At 36.5% G+C, this 9499-nt stretch overlaps 1 non-coding gene across 1 annotated transcript; it reads left to right on the top strand.

Moving 5' to 3' along the window:
- The first annotated feature begins 7077 nt into the window (after positions 1–7077).
- TRNAG-CCC (transfer RNA glycine (anticodon CCC)) lies at positions 7078–7150 on the top strand. Its single transcript has one exon. It is a non-coding gene; the product is annotated as a tRNA-Gly (tRNA).
- Positions 7151–9499: the final 2349 nt, after the last annotated feature.

Genomic DNA, 9499 nt, shown 5'->3' with positions numbered 1-9499 from the left:
TTTAAGAAAAATTCAATAGTGTGAATATGCTAAGGAGTTTGAGTTTTATTACATTTTATTGTTGTTTCAGTGTAGTGTTGGCTTTGTAAAAGAAAATAGTTTTCTCTCCCTCAGTATTTTATATGAGTTCAATAAAATTGGAGTTAAAACTGTCTTGGGCAATTTGAAAGAACATTCTTCTTAAAGTATCCAGCCCTGGTAATTGATAAATTTCATATACCATTCATGGGAATTTTGTACTTAGTGTTTAGTTTTAATAGGTTTTATGGGTGAGTTACAATATAACTTTAAATAGAAAAAGCAATCATTCTATCCAGATTTCTAGAGTGAATGTAAATATAGCTGCATGAAATATTCACTTACATTTTTAAAATTTCTACTTACCTGTTTTTATTTTCTCATTATTATATTTGTGACTTTTGAAATAATTAATTTTTATGACTCTATCTCAGACAACTGGGAAGAAAGGGTATTTCTTTTTGGAGATGGGTTACTTCATTATTTCTATTAATTGTGTTCTTAGATAAGATTGTTAAAGATTTTACCCATAGAGTGTGTCTCCCTGTTTCTGCTTGTGGTTTCTTTAAATTGTGATTGATATTGGTATGTTGTTTGTTCCATGAAATAAATAGTGGATCTCCATTGTAGATTGCACCATTTGTCATTATAAAGTGGTCAATTTCTGCTTTATCTTGTGGTAATACCTTGCGTTCTGCTTACTATTTATTTTCCACTTGTTTGGTATGTGTTTCCCCAAACTTTTACTTCCAAACTATTTAATCGTTTTTTAAAAGATGGGTCTTTTGGCAAGGCCAAGAATAGGTTTTTCCTACTAACTGGTAAAGAATTTTTTGTGTTTTATTTTCCTTTGAGTGGTTGAATTGATCAAATGTATGTATCTTGATAGAGCAGCTTTTTCGTGGATACTCTTTTAATTTCTGAATTGTAACATCAAAACTGCATTGTTTGCTACAAATCTGGTTATTTGTTTTGTGCTTAAATAATTTGATGGTGTTATATATGCTTTTTTTTTTCTGTTTGTTAGATTTTAGCATTATATAATGTAGTTAAACTTCCATTACTTGAGTTACAATCTTTAAGTTGAATGTATGGATTCACCACTATAAAATAGATTTGTATTACCTATTTTTTAATGTCAGTGTTTCAGCATAAGGCTTTAACTATTTTTTTCCATGAGGTAATTTTTTTTTGACTGAAGGAATTAATAAATAGTTTGAGTTGCTTTTCTTTTCTGAACAATGTACTATTTCTGTTTTCAGAATTTTAATAAAATTCATGCACAGACTTGCTGGCACTTAATTAGTAGCCCAGAAACAAAAACACAAGGATGGCATTATGAGGTAACAAGCATGCTACCATCGTTGGGCAGGCCCAGCACGTTGAGATGAGGCCTCGTCTCCTGCTGGGTGAGTGCTTGGCGCGGGTAGATTGTCGCCCCCCTGCTACTCTTGCCCGTAAGGGCTGCCTCCTCTATCTCCACCCAGCATCCGGTCTCCATAGGGGCCGCCCTAGGGGAATCGGCCTGCCTCTCCCGCCTCACCAGAACCCAACCCACAACTTCCCCTTATCTTCTGCCCTAGCCCCCTTATACCCCCCGCCAGAATGATAACCTCACCTCTGCCCCTTTACCTAGCAACAGCCTCCAACAACCAATCGGAGGTCGCCTTCAGCTTAAGCCAATCCGCACCCCACACGTCGCCCCTTACCCTCGTACCTCACCCCCAACCGTCCCCCAGCCAATTAGCGGCCTCCCCTCACGTACATTGCCTTATTTGGCTTAGCCTTGCTACCGCCAGCGCCGTAGCCTATATAAACGCTTGTCTTCCTCAATAAAGCAGACGCTTGCCACCACTCTCCGTCTCCGCAGCATTCTTCGCGCCGCTGTGCGTCCGCCCTTGACACCGCCCGCTGTCTGCCGTGCGACCTCAGCATTACTTAAAACTATATAGCAGCAGTGCCCCTTGCTTTCAAAGATGACTGCTGATTTGATTTTCCCCTCATTTTAACTGTACTGAAACATATGCAATATGGATCTAATAAATACAGTAGGGGACAACTAATAGAAGGGAAAATATTAAATTATGATTACAGCTACATATTTTAAATTAAAGGAAAAGAGATGAAAAGACAATGACATAAGGAAAATACAGTTTTATAGAGGCAAAATATGAAATCAAACTTGTTCAGTTATAAGGGAAAACAGATCATAGAGAGTCTCCTTAGTTCCTTCCCAATGCCATCTAATACTCTAATTGACTGAAGGTTATTAGTTTTTTCTTTTTGATTTGTTTAAGATACGTTCATTTTATTACTGAATGAATTTTAATATAACTACTAAATACTAATGTTTCTGTCTCTACCTGATAACATTCCCAAGTTAATTCAAAATCATGACTGAAGTTTTATTAGATTTAGCTAATTTTTCTCCTTTTTATATTTGCATTGTTTCGCCTGTCATATCTTGAATGTCTCCTGAGGAACTTCATATCCTCATCCTAAATTTTTATTTTTCCTCAGTTTGACAGATTGTTGATAGATACATAGAGAGAGAATAAAGATCGATCTTAGCAGGGACCAAACTAAGAACAGCTATTAGTAAATTGATTATATACTTGTTTAGACTTTCAAAAAGAGTCTATGTATTATTGATTTAAATAAGAAAATACTTTAAGAAAAGTGTATTTTATGAAAATATTTCTTTAATTTGAGGATCAGATAAAAATAAGCATTACTGAAATTCAATAAGCCACATATGACCAATAATTAGCTGTGAACACTATAAATTTATTTGAATGCTATTTTTAATTATAGCTAGGAACCATTCTGTGTTGTTCAGAAAAATTTGTACTTTGCTTCTAGCACTTAATCGAGTACACAGCATAATGAATAATGGAATTGACAAACCAAGGAATTCTTCATTGGAACAGAGTATTATTGTTCTGCTTATTAAATCATATTTCATTATAAACAGGGCTGAAAACCTAGTAAAAACTCTTCCTCAAATTATCAAGTGGCGTGAGGACACATACCTATACAGACAGACAAAGGAGAAGGAATCATAAAAGCCATGATAAATATCAACAACCATGCAAATAATAATTTTTAGGGCATTTCAGAAAATGAGGTCCTGATGGGCACCGTAGATGTCAGGGAAGGATTTAGGAGGCTTTGGTGACAGGTCCCGCTTAGACATGTGCGTGTAATGATGGAAGGTGAAGAACACGAACCTGGCACAGATGGACACTTTGGGACAGTATGAATGTGCCAGCATAAGCAGGCAAGAGGGTCACTGGAGATACTGGAAGCAATGTGCAGTGTAGTCTCACTTGCTGAGCCAAGACCAATGGGCTTTCTTTGTGGTTAGTGACAACATCATTGATATTATTGGATATGGGGGATAAATACCCCATGACATTGTGAGAATATTTGTCTATCAATATGGTGTAGAGGATGTGTAGAGGGAAGAAAGAATAATGAGATCTATTAAGAGGTTAATCCAGGAAACGGACTTGGCCCAGTGGTTAGGGCGTCCGTCTACCACATGGGAGGTCCGCGGTTCAAACCCCAGGCCTCCTTGACCCGTGTGGAGCTGGCCCATGCGCAGTGCTGATGCGCGCAAGGAGTGCCCTGCCACGCAGGGGTGTCCCCCGGGTAGGGGAGCCCCACGCACAAGGAGTGCACCCCGTAAGGAGAGCTGCCCAGTGCAAAAGAAAGTGCAGCCTGCCCAGGAATGGTGCTGCCTACACTTCCCATGCTGCTGCCAACAACAGAAGCAGACAAAGAAACAAGACACAGCAAATAGACACAGAGAACAGACAACTGGGGGAGGGGGGAATTAAATAAATAAATAAATCTTAAAAAAAAAAAAGAGGTTAATCCAATATCAAAAGGTTACGTCAACTGCACAAAGAAAGGAAAATTTTCGTCTTTTTGCTTGTATCCCGAGATGAAAATTTCTAACATAAAATAAATGTGTATTGAATGAATACATTGTAAGTTGCAAAAGATTAGCTTGTAAATTTTAGTTGTGTCACTAATTAAATGATAAATGACAAGTTACTAATGTGTATTATGCATTAGGTCATACACAAAATATTCTTGTGACAATAATAAAATGCCATATAAATTTAGTCATCATTTTTATGATGTTATTTTAATTGCCACACAGGTAAAGAAATGACTTCTTGACACATTGATTTTGATGGTAAAATAGAGCATTTCATTTAAAATGTCCAGTAGGAAGTTAAGTAAACTCTTAATACATAAATATAAATAAGATATGCCAACAAGGCTAGAAATGAAGACTTGAAAATCATTTATAGAAAATTGTATTAGTCAGCCAAGAGGGGTGCTGATGCAAAGCACCAGTAATCCGTTGGTTTTTATAAAACCAACATGGTATTTGGTGTAAAAGCCTAAAGTTACAAGGCCCTAAAGAGTCCAACTCAAGTTTGATTTCTCCCCAAAGTCAGTTGCCATGTGTTGAAGCAAGATGGTGGGCCATCTCTTCTGGTCTCTCCTCCTTCGTCTTAAGGCTCCATGGGCCCAGCTTCTTCCAATCTCAGCTGTAGGCTGGTATAGGGCTTATCTCTCAGGGCTTCTCAGCAACTCTGGTCTCTTTCCAAGGCCAGCTGTAAACTGATAGCTAACAGCTCATCCCCTGGGCTCCATGATCAAAACTGACAAAGTTCTTTCCTCGTCTGTATCTTCTCCTGTGAGTCTTGTTGAGTTAGTGTCCATTTATATAGCCCACCAAGGAGGCAGGGACTTAATCTGAGTTACACCCTATTTACATGGTGAAATCAAAGCCCTAATCTTAACATAAATCAAAGATATCTCAGTTGAATCTAATACAACCTAAGTGTATTATACCCAGAATAACAGACCAGTATACAAACATAATCTCTTTTTTTTGGAATTTATAAATAATCTCAAACTGCCACAAAAGTCAAAAGAGGAATATATTAACATCTTCATTTCTACGAGGTGGAGATAAAGTCAAGGAAACCAGATACTGAGGTTTGCAGATCCACCTTCAATCTATGAATGGTGTTTCTCGTTCTTTACAATTCTGAGACACATTGCCAGTTTCCGGTGGTAATTCAGTTTTCTCGAGTTGTACCAACTAAAGAAATTAGAGGTAAAGCTTGTTTTCCATGTGATAGATGAACTCAGGTTTTAAGTACTTTTCCAAGTGCTTTTCCCCAAGCAACTTTATGTTTTTCATTTAGGTTATCAGTGCTAATATTCCTGAATCCCTTAAGTAAACTCAATGTGTGTGGAATGAAATTCTGTTCTTTCCAAGTGTTGGATTCTACTTAGTGTAGTTTGTTATGTGTGCTGCCTTTGTCCATTTAATGATTTTTATTGAGTTCCTCCTATGTCAATTTCAGCTATTCTACTTCCTTTAAATGTGGTACTCATCTGATCATAACACTGTGAACTAAAGGAGCTGGTGGATTTGTTAGGACAATGCTGGTTTCTCCAAGAACAAATCCCACATTTCATGACTTAATACTCTGAAAGTTTATTTCTCACTTCTAGAGAAGTTCAATCTCAGTGCTGCTGGTCAGTAAACAGCTTTTCTCATGGTTATTCAAGGACCCAACTTTCTTCAATTCCACAGCTCTGTTCTCTTCTAGGGTCACCTGTTCTTCAGCATTCCATTGAGAGGTCTGAAGTTATACTGAGAAGTCATGCAAACTCCTCTGCTTGCATTCTCTGGGTAAGATGAATGACCTAGAGCTAGCAAGGTATCCTAATCATTCTTGACCAGGCAGCTGGCACATGATAAAATGGGGGACACAACTCTTTGGTGGGCAGGCCTCTGACTCTCCAGGGAATCAGTGAACCTTTTTCTATTTAATCTACACAATAGTAGATTAATTTTTGCTTCAAAAGGTATGTGTATTTTTTGTTCCATTTTTTAAAAAATCATTAGCTTATTCTCTAGGGTTAAAAAATTAGCATTCCTATTTATATTCCCTATTTCTCCTCATTTTAATATGACCAATAACCATAAGAGTATGTGAAATTTTCTATCTTATCTAGTAATAAATTATACTCAAAAACTGTTCTTGATACACTAACTGAAATCTTTACGAAATAATACATTTTCATGGTATGTAGTCAATGTAATGAATATCAAATATTAAGATGACAATATGAAGTAAACTTTGGCAACTCTTGCTTTGAATAGTGATAGCATGATAATATTAACTCACCTAAGTATAAATGTGAAAAATCTAGACTGCAAAAATTGCAGTGGAAAGTGTATTTATAAATTATAAATTGCTATTTTTTATGGTTAAATTCATTTGTATTTGATTATCATCTTTTAGGTGGTAGCTCTATAGAATCTTTCAATGCAAGGCTGATTTTTTTTTTAATTACATTATTCTCTATTCTCTCCCTTGTGATGTTGACTTCTCTATTGATCTTTGTAATCACCTCTAGCTGTACTATTTTATGCTATCACTGGTTATTTCTTCTTGATTTTTAATCTTTATATCATTTTAAGCAGCCCTCAATTGCATGAAGATTTGTAATACATCCTCCTCAGTTTCTTTTTTGTTTAATCTGATCCAAATCATTGAGTGGAATAAACTGACAATTTCAAACATGAATTCAAAGACTACACATATCACTAGGAGTAAGGTAATTGTAAGGGTGTGTTCAAATTTTTCAATTTGCTCATTTGCGTTGGATCTTAAGCATTTTTATGGTCAGTAAGCATTGGTTAAGATACCTTTGCTCAATATTTCATTTTGTCAACACATCACAATTTATATAAGTATAATTTACTAGTTGCTTTCCTTGCTTGGTTTTTCAACTGAAAATAATGGTATCATAAAATTTATTTCAACAAAAATATTTCTAACCATTCCCTCAAGTTAGTTTCCTACTAATGGACTTTTAGAAAATGGCTTCTGGAATATTGGGTAGATGAATATTCTATTTTAATTATCCCTAGGCACTACTTGATTTAATGGAATTGAAGTTTTTAAACAACAATATGGGCTAGTAAAAATTGTTTTAAAAAGCTCTTCATGGGGAGCAGGTATAGCTCAGTGGTTTGAGTGCCTGCTTCCCATGTATGAGGTCCTGGATTCGATCCCTAGTACCTGCTAAAAAAAAAATCTGAAAAAAAGATCTGCAATGGCAGTGGGAATAAAGAAGAAAAGAGAAATAATGCATTTTGTTTTTCTTGAAAAGGAGAAAACACTTGTGATCCAAACTTTTTACTTTCAGATAAGAAATGTCAACACATGTGTTTTAATCAATATTTCTGGATCAAAAACTACTACTGTCCACTAGTTTGGATTCATTGATTCATCTTCATATCATAACACCTGTAGTTACACGTGCATGTCAGTGCTCATGGCAGCACTCTTAGGATTTCCTTTCCCAGCTATGCCCATCACATCATATCCATCTTCTTTGTGGTCTCTCCAGAGAAAGTCATTAGATCCTATGGGGATGAGACAGTGCCACATGTACTTTTCAGTAGTTAATATACTTTGACTTGCATAGTGAATACTGATATATCAATGATTATTGCAAAACGACCTTAAATGAGTGTATATTTTAAAGAGAAATATATTTACAATCTGAATATTGCTATGGTCCATTGTATCAGTCTGCCAAAGGAATGCTGATGCAAAGTATCAGGGCTTCCTCTCTCTTGGCTTAGGACTCGTTCCTCCCAGGCCTTCTTTTTCAGTCTCACTTGTTCCTTTCTCTTCCCAAGTTCACCTATTATCAGGTGAATGCCTCATCTCTCCCCAGGACCCCAGTTTTAAGATATGACAGAGCCTTCTCTTCCCACGTGTCTTCTTGAGTGAGTGTCCCTTTTTATCAGCCTACCAAGAGGGTCGGGATGCAACCAGAGTCATGCCTTACTGATGTGGTCAAATCAAAGCCCTAATCTTAACAGGTAATTTAATCAAGGGCTCCACATCGGAATCCAAATACTCAAAGGTTATCACACCCAGAAGAACAGGTTAGTTTGCAAACATGTCTTTCTCTTTTGGAGATGCACAAAAATAATCTCAAATTATTACACCCATGTTTCTCTTTTTAAAGAGGACTAGGGCTGCCCTATCTGTATATGACAAAGAGAAATCCCCAAAACACAGGCTACCACTGTCTCCTTCTTTTTCATTCAAGTCTAAATATTTGAAAATAGTATAATAATTTTAAAACATAATTTACATGATTAACACCAGTGCATTATTGTTTTCTTTTAAAAATCATGTTTATCCCACAGAACTGCATGCAGCATATTCTGCAGGGGATTCCATTCCTTAGCCAAGTGTGCACTTGTAGTTGTCTCTGTGTGGCTGTGCATCTGTGTTTTAACACATTCTCCCCTAACATTGTCTTCTTGGGACAGAGATAAGCAGTGCTGGTCTAACTCTGCTTTAGCCACATGCATGGGCAAATGCTGGAAGAGTTTGGCAAAACTGTGCTTCAGGCCCTATCATATGGCCTAAATATTTTATATGGTCTGTGGATATGACACAGAGGGATGTAAAGAGCTTTCATTTGTTCCTATGAAAGATGAAAGAGTTTCTGATTTTTCCTGGGACTTTAGGTGAGATCCAAGAATGTTTACCAAGCTGTGCCTTGTAAATAAATCAGTTCTTTGCACAATACAAGCACTTTAGACAAATGGTCATTTAGAATTCAGTTTTCACTGGGAAAAGGAAAGAACAGAAAAGGGAGAGAAAGGATAAAATAACATGTTATTGCATATTTTAAACTACATTAAACTCTGTAAAAACATAACCAGTCATAATATGTCCTTGGAATGGAGAAATAACACCTCCCTTTTGTATTTCTAATTGGAAAGTCTGTCTATAAATTCACATTTGACATATGTATATTAGCACTCACCTATGTAATCTAGAAAAACAAATAATTATTTCTAGTATAATATTGTAGTAAGAGTAAAAAAAGTTTCAGCAACAAATCATATAGAACATTTGCGACAGTTAAAATAAAATGAATCAACATTCACAGAAGAGGCAACTTAAAGGATAATGCCATATGTATGTGTGTATGTGTGTGTATGTATGTTTCTCTTATCAAAAATGCTCTGTCATTTGATTGTAAATTATAGAGAGTGTTGGAGAAAAATGGTGCTCACTGGGACAAGGAGACCAATATGACCACAGACAGAGAAAAAATTAATTGAGAATCTCTCCCAATGAAGGCGGTCTGAAGAACAGACTTCAGTCCACTCCTGAAAGGGGAGGGACTTGAATTTATACAGAACTTTCCTAGGCAGGGAAATGATAGTTAGTGGAAGGGGATTGAGGGTCCGAGTGAGGTGCGGGGACCAACAGGAAGCCCCAGAGGTGAAAATTTCCCTGATAATGACTAGAGAATAGTGGGTTAGGGAGTCATGGCTTCTTGGAATGCTGCAGGAGCAGATGTTTCTTTTGATCTGCAGGGAATAAAGGGTTTCTTTATC

Source organism: Dasypus novemcinctus, chromosome 16 (assembly GCF_030445035.2).
Source record: "Dasypus novemcinctus isolate mDasNov1 chromosome 16, mDasNov1.1.hap2, whole genome shotgun sequence".
NCBI lineage: Eukaryota > Metazoa > Chordata > Mammalia > Cingulata > Dasypodidae > Dasypus > Dasypus novemcinctus.
Note: the sequence above shows the minus strand (reverse complement) of the source record. Positions and strands in the feature narration are given on the sequence as shown.